Source organism: Chiroxiphia lanceolata, chromosome 3 (assembly GCF_009829145.1).
Source record: "Chiroxiphia lanceolata isolate bChiLan1 chromosome 3, bChiLan1.pri, whole genome shotgun sequence".
NCBI lineage: Eukaryota > Metazoa > Chordata > Aves > Passeriformes > Pipridae > Chiroxiphia > Chiroxiphia lanceolata.
In genome coordinates this window covers 26,551,751-26,576,916 of record NC_045639.1, presented here as the reverse complement: position 1 = coordinate 26,576,916, position 25,166 = coordinate 26,551,751, and the positions used below count along the sequence as shown (strand labels likewise).

The 25,166-nt window shown below is 35.7% G+C and overlaps 1 protein-coding gene and 1 long non-coding RNA gene across 2 annotated transcripts in view; both read right to left on the bottom strand.

The window, feature by feature from the left end:
• CAMKMT (calmodulin-lysine N-methyltransferase) overlaps window positions 1-25,166 on the bottom strand; it is a 214,784-nt gene that overhangs the window by 164,388 nt on the left and 25,230 nt on the right. The gene's annotated exons all lie outside the window — the stretch shown is intronic.
• Window positions 232-20,612, bottom strand: LOC116784275. Its single transcript, XR_004356013.1, has 3 exons — window positions 20,384-20,612; window positions 16,393-16,398; window positions 232-242 (listed from the first exon to the last, which is right to left on the bottom strand). It is a non-coding gene; the product is annotated as an uncharacterized LOC116784275 (long non-coding RNA).

Here is a 25,166-nt window from a genome sequence, read left to right as displayed (position 1 = left end):
AAAGAAAACACTCTCAGCAAAGCCTTGACAATCATAAAACAAAATAGCTTTTCCTCTCCCCTCCAAAAAAGGAGAATTAGAGCTACTGTAGCATTCTTTAATTGATTGCAAATTTAAAAGGACCTCTGCATGGTTCTGTTTTGCACTCATAGCAGACAAAGAATGAGTAAACATTTATCCAAAACAAAAGAAAATCTTTCTCATGAGAAGCAATGTGCCACTAGCAGGGAAGGGATATATGACTGATATGTCCACTATTTAATTTCTTAAATAATGTTACAGCAATTTTTCAGCTTGTGAATTTCACATGTCAAATAAAAATCAGTATTTACTCAATTAATATTTTAATAGGGAATACAGAACTATTGGGAAGAAATAAGTAACAGCTAAGCAACAGAAAGTTATGACTGGAATACTTTTGATCACCAAAAATATCAGTTCCCTCTCTCTTCTCTCTCTAACATTTCTAGTTTGTTGATGAACGAACCGTGTTTGGCATAATTAACACTAAGATCTTCAGAACTCAATGACTGAAAATAATCGCTTCTCTCCTTTCTTTCCTGAGTACGCTGAAGCCCAACCTAAAGATTTAAAGCTGACTGGACAAATATAAAGGATGTCAGAAACAGTGACCGCTGACATGCTATTCAAGGCACATGGAAAAGAGTTCAGGCTTGAATGCCTCTAAACTGCTCATTGGTAAGATCAGCTATCACTGAGACACAGTGTAAGTCAGCACAATTCACTGAGCCTGCTATGACCTTAAAATCATTGCTCCTGGGGCATGTTCATCCACCAATTAGTTTATACGCTCACTGGAAATCCATTGCTCAGTAAATGCACTGGTCTCTCATTCCACGGTGTTGATGAAGTGTGTGTGATGGCTTTCTCTTCACAACTTGACCCCTAAAGCTGACCCATCTGGAACTGAAGTATTCATGCCACTTGAACACATCCTTGGCTATCACAGAGTCTGATATTTTCTTTAAAACCATCATTACTCACATTTTTTTCCTCTTAGTTAAAAATGTTTTATGACCAATAAAACGCAGAGAACTTTTTAGGGGTAAGAAATTAGTACACAGTATGCTGAAGTATCTCTGTAAAGGGAAATTAACTTATGTAAAACCTGTTTTCTAATAAAACTAGTAAGAAAACTACAAATATTGTTCTGCTCAGAGAACAGCTGTTAAGCCCAAATATTAATTCATTCAGTATATGCCTTTTGCTAGGACTGCCATGAAAATGAAATAAAAACAAAACAAAAAAAACATCAAAAACCCCAACCCCCAAAAAATCCCCATTCACAGCAGGTTATAGCTATCATCAAAGCATGGTAAGAGAGAATTTTCCCTTAGGCATTTAAAGAAAAGTTTTATGAAATCTATTTAAATATTACATAGTTAAAAGCACAGTGTACATTGTGTGCTTCTCTCTACAGCATACTCTTACCTCACTCCAGGTCTCCAAGTACATTATGACTTCACTTCCACCAAATTTCAGACTACAAATTAACGAACAAATTTGCAACAGATAAACAAAGAAAACTAAATTCCTTCATTAGGTTTATTCCACAGTCTGGGACTAATCTTCACATCAGGTATTATCAATACTTATTGCTGGCAAGAATAACAGCTCACCTAACAGAACATAGTAAAAAAAGAATCTACTGTGTTACTCACTGTCTTCCCTTTGGATGTTCTTCAATCAAGAAAAAAAAATTAGGAATATATTTTGTCAAAAAAAAATATTGTACTGACTTTTCTTAGAGTAAAAGAAGGTACATTTTTCAGATTTTGATGAAATTCTGAGATCATTCTGCCTTCTCTTTTTCTATAAGAGTGGGGGTTTTGTGGGTGGAGGTAAGGATAGTTCTTGTTTCATTTTACACATCCCTTACTTCTTTCAGTGAGAAAATGGAAAAGACAAATCAAATACTGTATTTACAAATATATTTTTAAAAGAAAAATAAAACCAAAGCTGTTAGCTGCTTGTTTTCTGGAAAATGAGAACAATTAGCAGAAGGACTTGTTAATCAACCTGAATATAACTTTTCTTGTTCTTCTTAATTAAAGTTCAGCCACAAGAGGAACCTCTGCTGTTGTAATGCAAAGTACTGTGAGACTTAGTAAAAATCTTAGCTTCGAAACTATATGAATAATAATAATAATGAAAAGATTAATGATTATATATTGTACAGTGGAACGTTAAGCTAAATTTCAAATGCGAAGTGTAAACAGAAACAGTATGACAGAAAAGGTTTGCAATGGCATCTATTCCTATTTAAATATCTCATAAAAATATAAAATTATTAGTGGTTAAAGCAGGCCTATGAAATCGCAAAAAGCTAAAACAGTCTGTAAACCAGAAACAAAGTAATAAAAAATCCAAAGGGAAAACAGAAAGCTAGAAAACTTCAGATTAGAAATAAGATGCTCATATTAATTAGATAATTTAAAGATTTGTATGGCAAGATAGTTCATTATCCATCTGAGTCTAAATAAAAATTATGCATCTTTCTAAAAGCTATATGCCAATACATCAAGATGTTATGTAATTCATGAAGATTAAGGGCTCAAACTCTCAATCAAATTCCTGCATCACAGTCAGTTACCTAACATCACCTGAGTCATGCTAACTTAGCCTCTGACAAAGTCAAATTTGTTTGACCATAGCATCATGAGTTATCACTGGTTTGAAACTTCAGCCAAATTCTCTGACTTGTGTAAGACAAGCAAGAATAGCTACTCCTGATGGTCTTCAGCACTTCAGAGGAAATTTTGATCCTCTGCAGGCAAGAGAAATGTTGATATGAATATGGTATATTGAACAACTGAAAACTTAGTCCTTCACTTGCTACCAGTGTAATGTTAAGTAAAACTTTATGACCCTTTCCTAGCCCCTTCCTATATGTAGAGGCAAGGAATGTTTGTGGATACTTTCAGTAATAAACAGTAACACATTTTAAAGATGTAAAATTGAATTTTCAAATAAAATATGGTATAATTTCATTTTTTCGATAAAAAAATTTCATACGCTTTTCCATAAAACGCAGTGGTTGGAATCCTCTCAATTAGTTTTCTAACTATAACTTAGGACTATTATTTACTTCGAAGTAACTGCAATACATTTCATAGTTATTCATGAGACTTATTCATAGGTTTTGTGCCACTTAGTCGCAATAGATAGGAAGGGTAGGATACCTGATCTTTGGGAGAAGACAGTACAGGAAACATTCAGAATACTGCAATATACCACAAACTAAGTATTCTGAATTGACAATAATCACAGTGGTCTGATTCAATGACCTGATATAATAACATACCACCAAAGAGAGAAGGTCCATCCTTCCCTTTGCTCCCTACCCTTCTGCTGGCCACAGTCTCCTTTAGTTAATTTATTGAATTTGCAGAAGTCTGTACCTTTTCCTATTGTATTAGTAAATTGCATCAACTCATGAAAGAACATCTTCTAGCACAAATTGCTGTGTATCTGCAAATAGAAGAAGGACTGAGGAAAAAGGTGCTCAGAAGATACACCTTCTGCAACAGCAACTTATTAAGTATTCAGCTGTTCATAAATGTATAAGCCTGAAAAAGTGGAGTAGCTTATTTCTTTCTTCCACAAAAAAAAAGGCTTCATAATGATAGCCACTAACAGATTATGGATTCAAGAACATTCTGAGAGGAAGAAAACTGCTGATCCACCATCAAAAAAATAGTCAAAATACTATGACCAAGTAAGTTACATAAGCATTAAGTATACTGCTGCAACCAAACGATTTTTATCCCAGTGATAGAAATACTTCAGAAAATTTTGTGCAGAGATGAAGTACATGAAAAACCTAAATACTGAGTTTTTTGAGTTTATCTGCTTTAAAAAAAAATAGTAAAACTTCTAAAGATTTATAGTTAAAGCAGTAAATACACATCTAAAGAACAAGTAACAATACAAACTGCATTCTGCTCAAAATTTTCAGGTTCTAACTAATTGTTTTCTATTGAATTTTCCACAATTAGAATGGAGATTCAAAACTTTATTTGTACTTAATTTAAAGCTAAGCATGGCCTGCTCTTGAAACAGGCCATGTTCTTTCCTTCTCATGGCATATTTCAACATTTCCCAAGCAACCGTTCAGCAAGTTAGGATCGGGAGCTGATCCACCTGCAAACTAACTCTACTGAAACAAAAATCAGATTAGCAGATCATCTGGCAATACCTGTGCAGCCTCATACTTCCTGTATTTGACATCAAGACTGGGATGAAACCATAAAACAGATGAAATTGGAAAATGAACCATCTGAATCCAGTGTGGCCTAGACTAACAGGAGGTTTATTGCATAATGAAGTAGTATAGATCTCTACACTTGGATGTCGTAGAACTTAAATCTAATTTTTAAGTTTTATTTCCACTTTCCAGTTTACATCACATTGCTGTTTTCTTACTTTGGGGTTTGGGTTGGTTTTTTTCTGTTTTCCTTCTTGTGTCTTTCATGGGCGTGTGATTTCTTGTCCTTGGTCACTGCTGATAGGTGATTGCAAAAGCTGACACTGGTACACACTGAACAATCATTTCTCTTAATATTAGCTTCTTCCATTGTTAAAGAACCATGCAGCACAAATGCTTCATTTCAAGCTTGTGCAAGTTTTATCCTGAAAACTATGTGCTTCATTGTCACAGAGAAATAGAGCTGTCTTCAGTTGTTATGAACAAGGGCAGGCTTGGAAGCACTGACACTTGACCCAGTGAAGCTCTTGCAGTATAACAGGTTGAGAAATGGGAAAACAATTTGTGAAAATAAATGTCCAAACTGCATCTGCTTCATTAGGGTTGAAATTCTGACCAATTTAAAATTATAGTAAGCATTCACCTAGATCTTCCCAGTGAAAACCAGTTAAAGTTTTTCCAAATATGATGAAATTTTTCATATTAAAATGGTTTATATTTTGTGAAGTCATTCTTATAGAGTAAAATAGAAGCAAATTATTTTTTGTAATACTTAAATCACATCTTCCTCAGTAATAACTAAAAATCTTGAGGACAGGACTGAAATAATGCAGCTTTTTAACACAAGTGTGATGTTCAATTCACAGTGTACATATATATATATAAAAATAGATAGGTAAGACATTAAAAAATCTATGTAAGATACATACAGAAACAAGGTAAGATTTTTTATTTCCATCAAAACACTCTTCAAGCACATTCACCTTCAAGATATTGTCTAGCCTTACATAAATATAGTCCTTAAACTTAACAAAACGTTAAGCGTTGGACTTCAGTTCTAGCAAGGTGGAGATCTGAACGGAAAGATCCAGTGGGGCATTGCAGAAGATCAACAATTCACCATTCATTACCTCTTATTAAACAAAATGCTCTACAGTGGAGGGGACAGAGAACCTGACACAGAAAAGGAAAGAATGCTGAACCTCCAGCTATTCACAGGCCAGGATTACAACAGGCTTTTATTTATTACTGGGCAGGAAGTCACTGCTACGATAAGGAAAAAAGAAGTTTTTAAGATGTAGCCAAAAAAAATTACAAACATAGTTTTCCAAGTACTAACTACTGGTAGTTTTGAAATGCAATGGAGGCTCTGAATGAGCACATTCTGTCTGTAAAACTTAGTTATTAGACAAGATATGGCCTAAAAGCTGGTTTCTTTAATTAGATTTCTAACATACAGCTGCAGAGAAACCTAGATTTTTTATAAAAAGTTAGATGTAGGCCATAGCATCTAAAACTGATAAGACAGTTATTGGAGAACTATAATACCAGAATCAAACATGCATTTCTTTTATAATTTTACAGAAACAGACATAGCTTTTTAGAAAAAAAAACTCCTTCTGACCCACAAAAAATAACTGAATATCATTCTGCAGTCCATGCTATATGCCTTATATTGGTTTAAACATCGTTTTGTTCTTTTAAAGAAGAAAATTTGTGTCTGTAATTTTACTGTGTATACAAAATTCACAAAGTAATAATTTTGCTGTCATTTGCATAATCTGGGAGGCTATGCTGGAGATTAGCCATTACAAAATTATTTTATGGCAAAATTGTTTTATGCATCTGAGAAAATATTATTGTAAAGCAAATACAGGCTCTAGGAAGTAAACTGAACAGCAAGCTAGCAAGTTTCATTGTTCACTGTCACAGCAGTGTCATAGCCTGATGTGCATGAGCAACCTTTTCTTCTTATCTGACCTCAGTGTAAAGACAAGGCCTTTCAAGTGTGGTGACTAAACCTGTTAAAGTACAAACCAAGAGATGTACAGAATTGTTACACGTGTAACAGTTTAACGGAAAACCTACAATTAAATTCCCAAACTAAGGACCTCACTCCAGGAAAATGTTAAATTGTTCTTCTTCAATACTGCTGAATAACATAATCGGAAAAAGACCACACCTACATGCTTAAAAATTTGCTATTATTTTAAGCATTTCCTTTTCACATTCAGTTTATAAGAAAGTATTAGAAATCAACATATTGTAGTTTTAAACCTGTGAACTTTAAGATGTCCCTTGGGTTTTAATGACTAATGTTGTGGCAATTCTATATAAGTGCAAATCTATTAATAACTCGGGCAGTCTTCCAATTGAGAGTTTAATAGATAAAACAGTTTGGGGGGACATTTGGAGCCCTAATGAATGTCAAAAGGCTTTCACCAGAAGTTTTGGGGAAGATTTCATATTTTCTTCTTGAACAGAGGGTTCTACATAACTCTGAATCTAGTCAGTAAGAGGGGGAAAAAAGGCAAGATAACACAGCCTGTAAAAAATCTCACATTGAAAGTCATTAACAGGCAGAAACAAGTGGTGCTAAGCCAAGAGCTGCTCAATAGACCTCCACAGATCTATATAATTAGAGAAGGCAAAAAAGCATGAGAAATGTTAAAAGGAAGGAAGTGGGCTCAAACCTTTCGGTGGTAGCCAGCCATCCTCAGATCACAGCGCAAGTTTTAAAGGGATGCTTTGAGCACAGTCAGTAAGTGATAGCTGACTAAAAATAAACACAGTCAGAAAATGGAACATCTGAAGAGCCTCAACTGGTTCACAGTTCTCAAAAGACCTTACTTACCAGAGGTATGAACTCTTCAAAACAACCCAAGAAGGGTATAAATGTAGCAGGTGTAACTTTGCTGCTGTCACCCCTTTCTACCACGGGAAAAGGAACTCATTTGCTGCTGTTTCAGTCGGTACCAATGGGACAAGCCTTGAGGCTTCCTTTGACCGTGTGGGAACACAAGAAACCTGCTTCAACCAGTCACTGCTCAAGTGGAAGATGGTTCATACAGAAGAGGACATGGTACTATACCAAACTGGGGATGTAATGCCACAGAAACCAAAAGCTTTTGTTTTCCATTTTTGTAGAGAATAAAAAAATCTTTCAGTCACAAAACCGAGATTTGCAGGTAAAAATCCATAGGCTTTACCAGAGATCTAAGAACTACTCATGCTATTAATTAATCTTTTTATTACTTCATATTCCTTCCAATCATATATTTTTGGTTCACCCATCTAAAAGTCATCTATTTCTATCTTAAAATCTAATATGTGTATTTATCTGTGCTAAACTGACATTTTCTCAAAGATGACAATGGAAAAAATGTATTTGATATGCCTAAAATAATAAATATTTTAGTCTAAGAATAAAATTTTATAAAACACTCACCCTGGGTCAGAATATCCTTTTAATCTACAGTGACACTGTGACATTGAATTATGTGCAGTACTGCACCTACATCAGTGAGAAATATTTAATATCATAATAGTGCTTAAAATATTATAAGCTCTAGTCCTAGTTTTAAAATAGTCTCAAAGACAAAATGGAGCAAATTGAAATGTTAAATGTCCCTGAACCCATTCTTAGAAGATTAACCATTTGGAAGATATATTTAGCTATAAAAACTTGTAAGTGGCTTCATTAGTCAATCCTTTCATTACAGAGAACTAAAAAGGAAATTTTAGTATTTTTAATTTAAAAAAAGTACAAGCATTACAGAAAGCACATTTAATTCTTTTATTTTTAAGGAAGATGTAGCTATTCTAATATACAGATACTATTTCCAAGTGTATGTATCCCAAACTGGGTGAATTTTGTTGGCATTTTGAATGTCTGCAATTTTACACAGCCACAAAATTAACGTGTTATGGTTGTCTCATTTTAGAAAACGGGTATGATCCTTAGGCCTGTACCCTGCAAGATTATTACAATTTTTCCTGTATATCATTACTCCTGAATATTTTAAATAAATATGGAACCTTGTCTCCACTTGAAACCTGGTCTCCTGTGTCCCTCACATAAAAATGTAAATGGTAGCTCTTCACTTAATGATCTTGCTTCAAGTCTATATAAACCTAGTTTTGCTGTATATCCCTTGCAGAACATGGAAAGTTTTGTTTTCAGTGTGGAAACAGAAGAGTGACTGAACATTTTTTCATTTTTTATCCACCAAACCATTCTGTTTTCAGAGTTTCATCCACTTATTCACCATTATAACTGTTATTCTGTTGAAACAAATTCACCTAAAAACTTTTAAAGTGTATTTCTTCTCGTGTAACAACATCACCAATTATTACTTTCTAAATTTATTCTCTTTAAAGCCGCGCTTGGAATCCCATGAAGTTGCAAAACTACTGCTGAATGCAATCAGATTTCATGCCTCTGCCAGAGCTATTAGAGCACACATAAATGGCGCTCTTTTTAATAGACTTCACATTAGGAAAACAGAAGAACCCAACCACCTAGAAATTTTAAAGAGCATTACAACCTGATCCGACATTGAACAATGTAGTTCTAATAGCAGTGATCAGAAAATACCGAGTAGTCATGAATTCACTACAGCTGAAAAGTTGTCAGTTTTGCTACACATATTCTCACATACATATGCACAAAATTTGTACTCTTGTTAACTGTTTCTTGTGGGTGTTCAAGAAGACACGAAAGCTACAGCCAACTTCAGGGTCCAGAAAAAAGGGTTCTGCAGCTGTAGGGGGGTTGGTGCTGCCAGCACAACACGTCCTGTGGTGACCAACACACTTTAATAACGACAGGATTTAGGATGCGCTAAGCTCACTTTATTATATTATGCTCTTAAAATGCATCAAAGAACAGCATCATTTCTAAGCTCTGAATTATTATCAGTGAGCTGCAGTTAAGGATAAGAAGTGTTGCTAAGTTTTGCATAATGCTTGCCATTACAAGTAAGCACTGCTTTTCCATTCTTCTAAAAATGCCATTTAAGGGTTTCAACAGTTCTGCTAAACCTAGACTGTAAGTGCCATGCTTGAATCTATTTTTTTGGATGTATGCCCAACAATAAATGATCCACAATGATCTGAGGACAGCACTCTCATCCAAGAACTTAATCAGATTAATGATGTATTTGTTTTATAAAAATGAATAACATTAAGCTTGAGAATACCTAATTTACATATTAAACAGTTGAGGGGGACAAAAAAATACTAGTGGTTTTATAAAATTAAGATTACAAAATTGACTATTGCCTTGAAAATCTGTCACTAAATTGCAGAGATGCAAAATAATAACTAAGTGTTCATTAGCAGTGTTTATGTAAATTCATTAGCTGATGTTTAGTTGTTCAAAAGACTTAATGATGTTTACATTTACAAAGAATTTATTAAGAGCAATGTTGATCTTCTAACATAGCAATGGCAACAACATCAACATTACATACAGAACTTTCCAGTTCTTTTGACCTAAAGAATATAATTAATACTTTAAAAAATTTTATTGTGGAATTAAGATGCTGAAAGGAGCACCAAGGAGAAGTGTGAAAGGAGCAGTGACACTGCTTGCATTGGGTTTAGTTTTATATGAACAGAGAGACCTAACCAAATGAATTAAACAAAACTGACAGACCTTATAGGACTGATCTGATCTCCTTATAGGGTTAAGGAGAAAATAAAATTTAGCTAATATTCTTAATTGATTTCTTTCATGTTTTAAATACTTTGCATTTCTCTACCAACTTCATTATTTCATAAAAATATTACAATTATTAACCAGACTTTCAAGAAATAGAAAACTAGCTCCCATAACAATGGATCAGTCTGCAAATGAGTGAGTTACTTAAGTAAATTACTGAAGAATATGATTTATTAGCACCAAATATAGCATTTTTGTTTTGTCATATGAAGAGCAAGTTAACTCTTTGAATCATATACTGGTAGAGCCCATCTATTTCCAAATCCCAATGGTTTACACTCTGTGCATGCAAAAACAATGAGAAAAACAAAATAAGCAGTAGATGGAACAGTCAAAATGAGGCTGGCATTTGCCATCTGGCACAATAAATCTAGGGTCTATTGTCATACAATTCAAGAAGTAATACGTCCCATTCCAAAGACTTCAAAAGAAACTCCCTCTGCCTTTATGTGACAAATACTTTCATTTGATAAAACAGACTCTTGCCTGGGGAAACAGAGCTTTTGTAATAAACCAAGATGGTCCAGAAGCACACATATGATACAGGACATTCCTGGAAACATTCCTAGGCCAAGCAAAGGACACAGCAGATATGCAGTGGCAACCCAATCTGAAGTATCAGGCAGTATTTTCTAACAGACTGTGTTAGTAGAGTAAGAAATACCATCTTCCTGTTGGCAACAGCATCGTCCATAACAAATTAATATACTTTGTTAAAGATATTAGAATAGGAATATTTCCAAGTACACCTCCAAAAAGCAGGACCTCGGAGAGTAAAAACAACCCCTTCTTCCTTCACAAGGAGGGAATGGTGGGAATATTCACAAAAGACGATGCTAGAAAAATAGCTCTTCCAATGACAGACTAAATCTTCAAACCCAGAAGAAGAAAGCAAGATAAAAGTTGAATTTCTCCAGAACACAGGAAGGTGGGAGTGGGAAATATATGACTTATATGAAGAGTTCAACAAACTTGCTTCCCCGCTGATGTACAAAACTCCAATTGTTTGGCACTTCTATTGAAAATCCAGGCCTACAACTGAGTAGTATAGGAACAGCAATTGCTGGCAAACTTGTATCAACAGAGCCCAGCAGTTGGCTCTATTTCAGCTCCTATCTAATCCTTATATTATACTACGCTCATCACCACAGTATGTGAATTCCCACTAATGCAATGTTATAGCTAAAAAACAAAGCCCACAGCAAAATACTTGCAACTCAGGAAATCTGCAATTAATATTCCAGCACAAACTCAACTGTGTTCCAACACCCCCTTCCATTCTTCATTTGTGAGTTCATGCTAGTTATATTTCTGATGTTATATTTCACAATGTGATATTAATCCATATGTTTTGACTGACAAGTCACCAGGCTACTACAAACTTACGCAGAGCTTCTACACAACAGAGCAACTCTGAGCAACCTGGTCTAGTGAAAGGTGTCCTTGCCCATGGCAGAGGGCTGGAACTAGATGATCTTCAAGGTCCCTTCCAACCTTCTGTGATTCACGTTTGTCAGTTAATGTCTGTGTTGTACAGCACTCTCAGCGCACTAAAATTTTTCACAATAATATGGAAAAAAGTTGTATGTACTTTCTAACTAATCCTGCCCACAATACTGTCTTTGACACAGTCCTGTGTTCTTTTATCCAGATTTGCATTTCCCTCTTCAGATACAAAAACTTAATCCAACTTGTTAAGGTAAAAATTGAACATCAGCCTCATAATGATTATATCAAGAGATCAACACAAGTCTAATGCACATGCAGCTGTTCTGTAAAATGTGCAAACACATAAAAATGAAAAACATGGCAATTACACAAGTGCTTGTCCCAATAACAGATCTTTTTCAAACTATTTTCACTGTACCAGTTTTTGTAACACGATCCTGTGATGCAACTATTAAAATAGGTAGATGATGCACAGTGATTCTTAAAAAATTCTTCTCCCCTCCATTTCCTTAGAAGAGTTGGAAAGCCCACTATGCTCACTGTACTGCAACAGTGCTGAACATCGGGTCTGGTAACGAGGGGCTCTAGGAAAGAACTGTGTGGGATAAGGCCATAAACTGTTCAATGCCAGGCAATTAGAGCTACCTCTGAAGCCGCTGGGAGCACCCCACTGCCCCTAAAAAAAAATTAAAGTGAAGGAGCACACACACAGCACTTCTGCTAAGACAACTTTTAAGAAAGAGTGGCAGCCACTGGAGAAGGAGAAATGGAGGAGACACATGAAAGACTATGTTGTTGGAGACACACGCTTTGTTGAAGGCCAAAGGAGATACATCCTCAGAAGGAGGATGGTGGGGGGACAAGTCAGAAGTCAGTACACCCCCACAGTAGTAGATATTTTTAATAAAGCTGTTAAAACTCAACTTTCAAAATGAGAAGAACATACATGTCATGTCTAAAAAGCAGCAGTAATCATGCTTCTTGACGCAGTCTTCACATGGTTTACTTATTTACATATATTTATTTACATTTATTTACATATAACTGGACTCAGTGAAAAGCACTGAATGCAAAACATTAACTCATGTGGATAGGTGAGTATCTTACCTCAATTTGATGACAATTTTAACTATTCACTGGGCATCTACATCCATGTTTCTGACTCAAATTTAAAAAAAAATCCTAATATCCTGAAGATACAACAATTCATGTTAAATGTTCTATTTGTTTTGAATATGGGCTGGATAATAAAACAATAAATAGCATTTATGATTTTTACTGAAATAATAAGTAGTCATTTCTTTTTAATGAAGACATATTCACCAGAAATTCTGAGGAGAAAAAAGCCTATCCATTTTTCTTTTTGGTAGGTTCATGTCATTTTACAATGCCCTAGTACCAGGCTCTTGGGGCTGTACAGATTAGCCATGGCTTGAATAGAAATTCATTCTTTTTCTTTGCTGAATGAATGCCATTATTTGGCTGTGGGTTATAAGTACAGTTATATTTCTAAGAATTTTATTTCTGTCTATAACAGCTCAAGAATAGGAACATTACTTATGTTCCATTTCATAGTTTTGAAAGTGTTTTGACCCCACATAGAAATTTGAAGACCTTTTCTGAATAGGGCCTTCTATTCACATAATGATTTTTTCTATATTATTTTATTAATACAAATACACTTCACCTAGTGAAAGCAGGTCTTATATAATATACAAGAGGCATCTTATTACATTGTGATAACTTTAAATAGAGTCTTTTGACTATGAAACTTACTTTTTTTACTTAAGTGGATGTAAACTATGTGGACAATGAGAAACAACATCTTTTGAAATGACCTTCTGGTGATATTTAAATAAAAGAAATACATGTAAATATTTTCAAATCCAAGTAAAATACCCACAAAAGTAGGCTTGAATAACAAAGGAGAGAAATAGATTATCTTGTCTCACAGAACTTCGTCATAGTCTGTCAGAAAGGTGTGTGTTATCATCTTAGTATGGCTAGAATACATCTGTTACTCAACATATCTCTATTTTTTTCCAGTGTTTCCAGAAAAACATTAATTTTGTAGCAGCTTTACAATTTCTGTAACAGTAGCAGCTGTTTGCCATGACTTCAGACAACTTTTCCAACACAAAATATTATTTCACAGTCAGATTATGAAATTAAGAACAGACATGTTTTGTTTTAGGTTAGCCTTTGGTTAGTTTGCTAAATATTTAACATTCATTTTCCCAGGCCTTTGACAACAGAATTTTCCCTGAAATCTGCTCTCATCTGCGTTTATTGTTTCCCAATGACATTGCTGTGAATTCACCTGACCCTCACCTAATGTAGCCCTGCTAGTTACAGGATGCTGAGGGCAATTTGTTTGATTCAGCAACTGTTAACAATCAGCTCTCCATTTTGTCTCCATGGAGTTCCTAGCACTAGCTGATGGTTTTGCCATACCAATACATACTGTGCTCAAGAATAAAATAACTTTGCACATTGGAAATTTAATGTATCATTAAAAAAAGGACATTTTCTTACAAGTATCACTGAAACACCCAGTGCCATGAGAAGGAACAATTCCTTCTGATTGTGGGGGCAGGTTCACTCCCCAGCTCTCTAGAAAGAACTCCTTGAGTGGCCTCATCACAAGACAAGATATGAGTGAGAGCGTGAAACACTCAGCCAAAGAAAGGAAGATGTGAGATTCCATCAGCAGTACTGATCAAAGTGTTCAGTTCTGCCATTCCCCTTGATGTAAACTTTTAGTCCTGCCTCTTTGCTTCCTGTTCATATTCTTTTACTGCCCAAGCTCTGTGACAAAGCAGAACGAAAATGAGAGTCTGGAGGGAAGGACAGGAAGGGTGGCCTTATCTTCAGTAGCACAGGCACTTAAGATGGGCTTAAAATGCTTGTGAAATGAAACTCAAACTATTACAGAGTTTGATTCTTTTACACCAGCTTCTCTGAGTGATTCTGTGATGCTAATGCCTAAAGAGCCAGGTGCACTAATAAACCATGTCCCACACATCTGTTCTCAAGGGAGAAAGCAAAGCCTGAATAAAGACAGAAGCACTATGGATGATAAGATGTTTTTTCTCTGAACACTGTGGGGAGGAAAAAAAAGACCACTCAGATGCAAGAGTGCTTAAATGCTGATAAATGTAAAGATAAATATAAAATTTTTGAAGTTATCTTTAGGACAGTAGCAGAGAGACTTTCACAATATAAATTATTAGGTCTATTTACATCTCTAAATAATGAGATACATTGCATAGGCACTCACATGCAGATAACAGAATGTAAATAGGACTTCCCTTTAAATAAAGCATTTAAATATTGTAGTTTTAAAAATCCAAAATGGAATAATGTAATCATTCAGATCACATAAGATATTATTTTCAATTAGAAAAACATGCTGAATATTTTCCTGAGGTTAATTGTTGCTACATAATGCATGTTATTTAAAACATTACCGTACATTATTAAAAATACTCAAGCGATTTAATAATAAACTTTGAAAGAGTAATTCTCAAAATATATTAGTGCACCAATAGCAATCCTATTCAATAGCAATCCTATTAAGTGAAGCATCATTTAAAAGTGTCAATGGCTCTTACAACACCAGTTGCAATCCCTTACTAATTTAACATTACAGCTTCATTTCTTGTTCTAATCTCATCTAATTTACCCTTCTTATTTCCTTGCTTCTGGATATGCTAGGTTTGCCACCCAATGAGTTTATTTCGCTAGTCATTCACTTTTAACAGTAAAACCAAACTATTTGAGGGGAATAATCTCCCTGCAAATCCAACACAGGATAAAGAGCTCTTATTTATCGAGCATTTTGTGCCTTGAATTGAAGCATTATTGCAAAGAGTGAGCAATAAACAAAAACACCTCAGGGGCCTGGGAGGAGCAATGTAACCAATTACATTTAATTAAATCAAAGGATGGAGCCCTAGGGTTGAATGAGCTGAAGAACAAATTTGCATTAACACCTAGCAGCCAAACAAGTAGTTTTTGGTTTAGTCTGGAAGTACAATTGTTGCCATCTATTCTCTGCACTGAAGGGGGGCCATTAGCTAAATTCTTAGGAATTGTTTGTCCACTGATGAGGGGCTGCCTTCTCAACATTTCACCTCCTCACACATGAAAATTGCCTACTAAAATAAACAGCTTCTTCTGAAATCCAGCAAACAAACATTAGTACATGACTCAGAAGTTTGCAATTTCGTCACACCTTTGTCCAGAATCAACAAAGAGAACACTGCCAAGGCTCACACACCTGAGAGAAGTGGAGACCCTCCAAGCCCTATTTGGGTGGTGTAAAAATTGAAACACATGGGATAATGATTACCTACAGCACTTCAGGAATGGATGCAAACACTGAGCTTTTGGTATAATGAGAAGACTTCCTAACACCAAAGTAACTACCAGTGCAATGCACCTCGAGCCTTCCCCTCCACTGTCCAGAAACAGGAAAGACAGACCACAATAAAAGTCTGAGAAAAGCAGAAAATGGAAATAAAGAAACACGAGTGTGAAAATGATAGGGAAATTAAGAGCAGTTAAATATAGAAATGTCAAGAGTCCACAACTCTGCATTTTCCAAACTATGATTCTGTGGGGGGAAACAGGAAAGAAAGACTACAAATGTTTAATCAGTTCTGAACTGCTCTTTCTTGAATGTTCATTGCACGATCATGCTAAAAGACAGAGTTTACATGTAAAGAGGGTGATTTTTTGAAGGTATCTATGAGGCATTTGGTAGAGTAGCAATGGCTAAAATTCCTTTTTTTTTTCATTATTTTAAAGACATACTTTCAGGGATTTATAAGTATAATAATTTCAAATAATCAGAGATTTAAACTTACTGTCCCATACCTCATCTCAGACACAAAGTATACCTTAATCTACATCTGCCAAAAGCATAAATTAGTTTATCCATTTTAGGTTATACAACAAATGAAAAGGAATGTAATGGTTTCAAAACACTGCCCTAAACCTCAAGTTAAAAGGTTGAATTATTAAAATAATATTTTAGGCAATCAGCGTTCATTGTGCCCTAAAAGTGCAACAGCCAAGATTCTCATTTTGAAAAATACTGAACATGCGTACATAGTATTTTCTTAGCTCTTGTTCCTTGAATATTAAGATGGGGAGTACAGGGAACAGTAAAAGACTTTTGTAGAGGCCTACATGCTCTGATCTCAGTCTTTTCAGGAAGCTAGCTGTTCCCCTCTTGACCTATTAATTTTCTTGCTTTGGAAGAAATTAATCTGCAGTCTTACTCTGCAAAGTGACCATATAAAAATACAATTTTATTCTTACCAGACAAACTTGCTTCCTTTATTTACTCACAGCTACATTTTCCTCTCATAATGACAAATAAAAATATGTTTTAGTGCCCTTTTATACACTGTTAGACCCAAAAACCTAAAGGAGATCAATAACTTCTTTCTAACAAGATGAGAAGTTGGCTCATTTTCATCTTGTTAACTGAGGTAGTATCCAGTTTAAAATATATCAGAAAACTCTGTTCCAGAGCAGACATCTATTACAGATGTGCTTTCAGACTTCACCTACTTCAGTCTAACTAATTCTACAACTGTCCTCTGAACATAAACAGTGCCCTTGTTTGTGTCAGATCTTGTGATAATGAGGATATACAGAGTGTGAGATAGGTTTGTTAATCTGGGAAAAAAAACAAACCAAACACAACACTCGTTTTCAAGGTGAAAGAGTTTTTCTATTAGATCAATCAGCTGATCCATCTTGGTATCAAATGCCAAAATAAGGCAAAGTAATGGGTGTAGATGATCATTTATTAGGAGTGACACGAGAGATAGAACACGGCTACCTCCTTTAAGCAGCAAAACCTGATAAATCACCATAGCATACAGTGGTACGATACCAATAAGTGTCTAGCTTACCATTTACAAGCACCTTAACTTAGACATGTTTCTCAACAGATCAGAAGTGAATTATCTCAAAGCTGAACGTAACTGAGTAGAGAAGCACTAAGAAGTTCTGGAGGTTGCTTTCCTATTTTCTTTTAGAATGTGCTTAGCTAACAAACTTTAAAACCATGACAAGACAAAGTACAGACTCTAGTTTCACATATATAGTCCTCACCTGTCTTCATCCACATTCATTATGAAAAAAAAAAACAAACAAAACAACAAAACCCAAAACCTCTTACTCTAAATATGTACTTTTACCTTTATGGATAAGCTGGTCTGAACATCACTGCTTTCTCCTTCTTAAGGTAACTACAGAGCTGATACATTTCCTAACTCTCAGCCATGACTTCTGCAAAAAGGGGTAAGGGAAGTTAGACTATGATTTATTGTAGCAGGAAGAACACTAGGAGAGAGTAGAGGAAATAGAGCAATGAAGAGACTCTTGAATAAAATTCCCTCAAACAATGCTGTATGCACATGAAAGTAGTTGTATTTCTGCTGTTGTTTTTTCTAAAGCTCATGGATGGCATGTCAACCAAAATGAACACAGCCAGGTCTGCGGTGTGACATTTAGAAAGAAAATTCTTTTACTGGTGAATTCTCTAACTATTGCGCCTTTACTTATGAATGAAACCACACAATGATCAGAACCTGTGAAATTAGCAACTATTTCTGAACATTCAAAAGTTTGACACAAAGCCTACTGCAGCCATCCACTCTTGCAGTGTTGAGTCTTAGGATTTACCTATACAGAGAAAGCACTACTCTGGAACTAAGTCTCCTTACATACAGTGGGTACATGTCTTTTGAATTCCTATATTACACTGTTTCTGAACATGGCTCTTACTCAAGTAAGAAATTTTCTCATATGTGTGGTAAGTCTGAATTCCTTTTAGACCAAAGGAATGAAAGCAGAATAGCAAAGCAGATAGAAGTGCAGCAGAAACACTGTGATGAGTGATTGTAGGTATAAGAAATGGCGGAACAAAGGAATAAAGTGATACACAGCCTACATGAAAAAATTAGAAAAGATCATAAATATGACAGACACACCTGACATAACAATTTACCTCCAGCACTACTCTGTCATGTCAACCACAAACCAAGAAGTCCTCACAGTGGTCAATCTATGACACAATAGCTCTATGAATTTACAGTACTGAGCAAATATATACCAACTACCTTTCTAAACACTTACTTTCTCATGAGATCTAAAAGGAACCACACTGCGACGGAACATTCCAGATGCACGGAGTAATTAATGTACCTGCTGATGAGTGGCACAAATTCAATCTGCACCCTGAACCCCTACATACCAGAGAGCTACTGTTAGCAGCACAATTAAGATTTTACACTAGTCCAGACAGAAGGTTGGGAGAGGTGATGTCAAGACTGACCCACTATGAAAGACATTTTCTCTGAAACAAATACATGTTAAATTTGAAGCATGGTCTTGAGGGAAAGATTACTTGTACAATTTCAAATGTTAATCCTATTCCTCTTCTTTGAAAACATACTACTTGTTTTAGTTTTCATTTATTAAAAATAATTTTTTCACAAAAGTACGCAATATGGGAAGGAGGGAGTTCATTCTGGTTTTGAGGTCAACATATTTCTCATTTGAGGTGATATTTTGTGGTTTTCCTGTCTCGATCTCATCCATTCTGTACTATTTTCAAATCTGTTGTCCTTAAACGTTCTCAAAAAACAGTTATTTCAATTTGAATTCACTATATCCTTTCTGATAGGTTTCTGTTTACCTCAGTAGAAAACTGAAATGTGCTAATGTTTGCTTCATCATTCCAATTAAATTGTTATTAATTAAGATCAACATTCTTTATAGAAGATTCATAGCAATTACATAAGTAACCTAGAAAGGCATTTTACACAAAGTAGGAGACAATAACCTGAAATTTCAGCATGCAAAATACAGTTGGAATGTATAACTAAAATTTTCACTCCAAACCACTCTGTACTGGTATTCAACTTGTTTACCATTGCATGTTTGATGCTGTACTCTTGAAGTGTTCAAATCAGGAAAAAAAAATTAATCACTTCAATTTCAAAACAATATACAGATCTTAAGTGAATATAAAATTTCTATATCTTTACACACGGTAAAAGATCGTAAACAGTGACAAACTAAACCAAAGTAGTTTAATTCAAAATAACCAAAAGACATCCATTTAAAAAGATGTTAATTAACCCTGCAGGGTACATGCAGGATTTGAAATGAGTCCAAACAATGTCCAGCTTAATGCTAAGAACTTATAAAATGAGCTATCAGGGCCTATTAGTGCATTGTAATGGCTTAGATACTTGAAGAAGTGACCCTAAAATCTCTATTCTGACCCGACTTTCAGAAATGGGGCAGAAGATTGACCTTCACACAATATAATCAGCAAAGGATCTAAAAAATGTATCTCTCTGTTATGTGAAACCACAGTTTTATTTACTCAGGCATGTTCACTTTAGAGTTAAGGTCCACTCAAGCATCATTTCAGGGTTAAAGGTTATAGTATAAAGCCATTATGTTTTCAAGCAGAGTAGCATGCTACCATTTGTTTTGCAGTAATATCACAATCAGACATTACCTTTTTAGCTTGGCCCAGCGGTGAGTTTAAGACCCTGGTGTTTACATTGTAAAATAGACTGATACTGTCTACAAGTCATTCAAACTGCATTTGCTAAATTTTAGACTGATGTATATTTTGTCTACGCTCTTACATATAGACACACAGAGTTAAGGTTTATCACCTCTGATTCTGTAGAAAGTATGGTTATATAATAATTAGGTTGACTATATGTTCAATATACAAGCAATGTATAGAAAAAAAATCAATACTTTAGCATTCAGTTTCACAATGGGGTCAATGTCTTTGTCTTGAAAAACTGGATAAAGTAACTGTAAAAGTAGCTACAAGGACAATAAGGATTTCTAAAGTTCTCATTCAACACTTTCTAAAAATTCCTTGCTATTGTTTACCAGTTCCTAGTATTCATTACATACCTATTCCAAACTGTGCTGATTTTGGCTGAGGTAGAGTTAGTTTTCTTCGCAGTGGCTGGTATGGGGCTGTGTTTTGGACTTGTGCGAAACACAGGGTTGATAACAGAGGGATGTTTTTGTTATTGCTGAGCAGGGCTCACACAGAGCCAAGGCCTTTTCTGCTTTTTGTACTGCCACGCTGGTGAGGAGACTGGGGGTGCCCGTGAGGCTGGGAGGAGACACAGCCAGGACAGGTGACCCAAACTGATGAAAGGGATATTCTAGACCATATGACATCATGCTGAGTATATAAAGTATGGGGAAGAAGGAGGAAGTGGGGACCTTTGGACTGATGGTGTTTTGTCTTCCCAAGTAACACATGATGGGGCTCTGCTCTCCTGGGGATGGATGAATGAATACCTGCTGTCCCTGGGAAACAGTGAAATTCCTTCTTTTGCTTTGCTCATGTGCATGGTTTTTGCTTTCCCTACTAAACTGTCTTTATCCCATGAGTTTTCCAGCTTTTACCCTTCTGATTCTCTTCCTAATCCTGATGGTGAGCAAGGGAGTGAGCAAGCAGTTGTGTGGGGCTTGGTTGCTGGCTGGGGTTAAACCATGACACAAACTAAGAACATTTCTTGATCAAGAGCATACTTAAATTAAGGCTTTGTGCAACAATAAAGTCTGATAAGAACTGTAAGAAGGAGTGCTTATAGGACTCTTCACAAAAACAAACTAAAAGTTTGTTAAACTGACAACAAACAACAGAATCTTGATTTTAATATATTCTTTGGACTCACACAGGGCTACTGAAATCTACCACCAACTGCTACACAACTGTATGCAATTTTAGCACCACACACTAATAATGTCTATCAAAACATAAATATACATATATTTGAAAACATAGCACCATTATGAATCATTGGATGATTCAGAGTGTAACGGTTAGACATACAAATGAAGATGTGGAGTACTTTCAGAAAATACGATTGTTTCTCAGTACATGTTCTGCAAAAACATGCCACTTAGCAAGTGCTACTTCACCACATGAAGGATCATTGGGTTTGTGATCTGAAGTCTGTACACAAAATTATTATAGCACAAATTTGTATACAGAATTACAAGTATTTCCATTAAAGATCAAGGTTGCCAAATAAAATACTTGATTTCAGAAATTACAAAATTAGTTAGGAATTGCTACACCCTCTGCACACCTATCTTGCCTATTCGCCTTAGGAAGCAATATGTAAATACTTCCACATACTGTACTTCAGCGAGGATCACTCCTTCCTTTTAGTTCCCACAACTAAAGGCAAGTGTTCATTTAGTAATAAAATAATCAATATTTACACTTCAGTTAAATACAGAGAATAATTTCATACTTTCTGAATTTACCTTTTAATAGATCAGGCTTCTCTAGCCTTTGGCTTGAAAGCCATATGCAGCCTACCAGAATTCATTGCCTGCTTTTCAGTGTCTTTATCTGAAAAAGACATTCACCCCTAACAGGACAATTCCTCCACCTCACAGTCCTTGCCAATTCTATTTCTTACAGCATGTGGTGGTGACCTGGGGACAGACAGAATTCAGAAAGAGACTTTCTTTAGATGAAGCCCTGAGGCACAGAGAGAGGAAAAACATCCACTCCACTAAGTCTTGAGAGTCTAAAGCACCTAGAACCTCTTTTTTTTTTTTTGAGTATTTGACATTTATGCTTTAGGTGCTGAAATCACCATTTTAGCTGCGATTTGCTTCTGCAGATCAGACCTTAACCTTTCAGAAAAACAACATACTAGCCAAGCACCACTGAGAACCTTCTGGTATATGGAGGAAGAGATCTGCTCTCCAAGCAACAAGCAGCTGCACAAATCACGAAATTCCCATTTGCACGTGCAACTCTAAAATAATGGTGCATTTTGTAAAGCCAAGGTTAAAGTTAAAGCAAACTTCAGTGGGTATTTTTAAACATCAAAAATCCCTTAATCTGGAACATCAGCTCCTCCACAGGTTGTTAGCAAGATTGTAACTTTCACACCAGCTCAATTTCTTTATGATTACACAAATAAAGTAAATTAAACTACTGCAGCAGTCTACAAAGAGCAGCAACTAAAAAGAACTACATGTATTTCACCTGAGCAGGCATGGGAATGGATGAGAGAGAGAGCTCTAGAAACATAGTTCTGTTGCTGGCCCTGTGGGAAACATTTTCTGGTGCACCCACGATTTTTTTCCAGCCCTCTTGAAGCTGAGCTAGTATGGCCTCCTTTCCACCTTTGACTTCTAGCCTCAGTCCAGTTATTCTCAGGACACGTTCATCTCATTCATTGTGATTTCATCCCAGGCTCCTCTCTGCCCAATCTGGATTTTCTCTTGGAAAGAAACTAATCAAACACGTCTTTATTTCCAATTTTCCTTCTGGCTCAGCCACTAGTGTTTTCCTCATTCTTCTCCTCCACATGCTCCTTGTCTTACTACTCTTTCTGACCAGGCTTAGTTTTTTTCCCACTCCCTCTTGAGATCATCTTCTCTTAACATCAGAAAGCAATATGGATCTTTTCCCCAGAAATGGACTATGAAGTCTTGTGGTAGGAAAAAAGAACTATTTAAAGATTAAGGACAAACAATTGCAGATATAGTTGCCACCATCCTTCAAACTGTTACACATACAGATGACATACAAATTCTACAAATTATTTTATATGTCTCTACAAATTATGGAATATGTATCTACAAAATATGAAATACATTCACATGAAAGCAGTATAATATATATTATATGTTAAGTGTATCCCTTAAGTATTCTTTTTTTGAATGGTACTCTTGGAATATCAAGTACCAAGTGTATTTTGTTGCCTACTTTTATGCTATGCAACATTCAAATTCCCAATTTAAAAAGAGGAGGAAGAGTAAAATTTGCTACTCATTTCTATGCCAAGTTTCAATTATCATGCTACTTATTATTCGGCACAGAAAACATTTCAATAGTTACCAGATTCTCACCTCATTCAAATTAAAATAATTTGGGGGGATTTTTTTAATCAATTTTAAAGGGAAGACAATGTTTCTTATTCATTTGACAAGCCTTGCTGAAGACAATGAGATTCTTTATATTACTAAGGCAAGTTGAATTTGACTTGTACTAAAAACAATTGAAAAAATATGACAGTAATTCAAAAGCTGACAATGCTTTCAAACATTTGGGGAAAGATGGCACATTGCAGTTCTACTTTCATTATCTTACAATAATTATGTCACCAATAAGATCCTATTTCAGGCAGGGTCAAAGTATACTGTCAGGTGAAATAAATCTTTGACAGTACCTTACTGAAAAACACTCTGCTAAAAAATCCAGATTTCTTCTTCTTATATATAATGTGAATATATAGATAAATATAATTACATGTGTAATAACTATATATACTTATGTATATACACACATTAAAAAGCCCATGCCAATTAGACTGGTTTGCTTAAAAATCATAGGATAATATCTTATCTATCTATATCTAATATTTCTAATTCTCCAATAAGAAACATTTTGCAATACAAATCAAATCCCTATATTTAAAGGCTTTGATTTGTGAAAGGATCTTACAGGAATGCCCATGAGAACAAGGCCAGGTGCAAGGTCCTGCTTCTGGGGCAGGACAAACCCAAGCACAAAGCTGAGTAAAGAACTGACTGAGAGCAGCCCTTCCAAGAAGGATTTGAGGGTGCTGGTGGATGAGAGGCTGGACATGACCTGGCCATGTGCACTCACAGCCCAGAAAGCCAATCGTGGCCTGTGCTTATCAAAAGCAGCGTGGGCAGCAGGGCAAGGGAGGGGATTCTGCCCCTCTGTTCCACTCTGGGGAGAACTCACCCACCTGGAGCACTGCATCCAGCTCTGGGGTCCCTGCACGGGAGAGACATGGACCTGTTGGAGCGAGTCCAGGCAAGATGTTTAAAGGGATGGAGCATCTCTCCTGTGATAACAGGCTGAGAGAGTTGGGGTTGTTCAGCATGGAGAAGAGAAGGCTCTGGGGACACCTTATAGAAGCTTTCCAGTACATAAAGGGGGCTGCAAGAAAGCTGGAGAGGGATTTTTGACAATGGCATGTAGTGATAGGATAAGGGGGAATGATTTTAAACTGACAGAAGGCAGGTTTAGATTAGATATTAGGGAGAAATTCTTTACTGTGAGGGTGGTGAGGCACTGGAACCTGCTGCTCAGAGAAGTTGTGGATGCCCCATCCCTGGTAGTGTTCAAGGCCAGGTTGGATGGAGCTCTGAGCAACCTGGTCTATTGAAAGGTGTCCCTGCCCATGGCCAGGGAGGCTGGAACTAGATGACCTTTAAGATCCCTTCCAACCCAAACCATTCTATGATTCTATGATGATTCTATGATAATTGGACTCATCATTTCCAGGATTCTGCCTATTTCTTTTTGACAGTTCGCACTCAGCTGTTACAACAAAGCTCCTTAAATGCCAAACATAGAAAACCCTGTTTATTCTAAAAAAAAAAAACAAACAAAAAAAAACAATTCATATATGAAAACACAGAATTTTCATTAATTATTCTCTCATCAGCAGTTCAGTCTGATTCTAAATGAGCCTTGCAGAATTAATTGGCATAACATTCCTTTCTGTTACACTGTCACTTACCCTAACAAACTATAAAATGTGTGCCTGTATACTTTAATATCAAATATTTACCATATCATTTTCTGAAGAGCACATAAATAAAATCCTCAAAAGAAAACACCATAATAATTATGAGGAAATACATATTTGAAATAATGACAATCACACCAAACTTAAAGCACTTAGA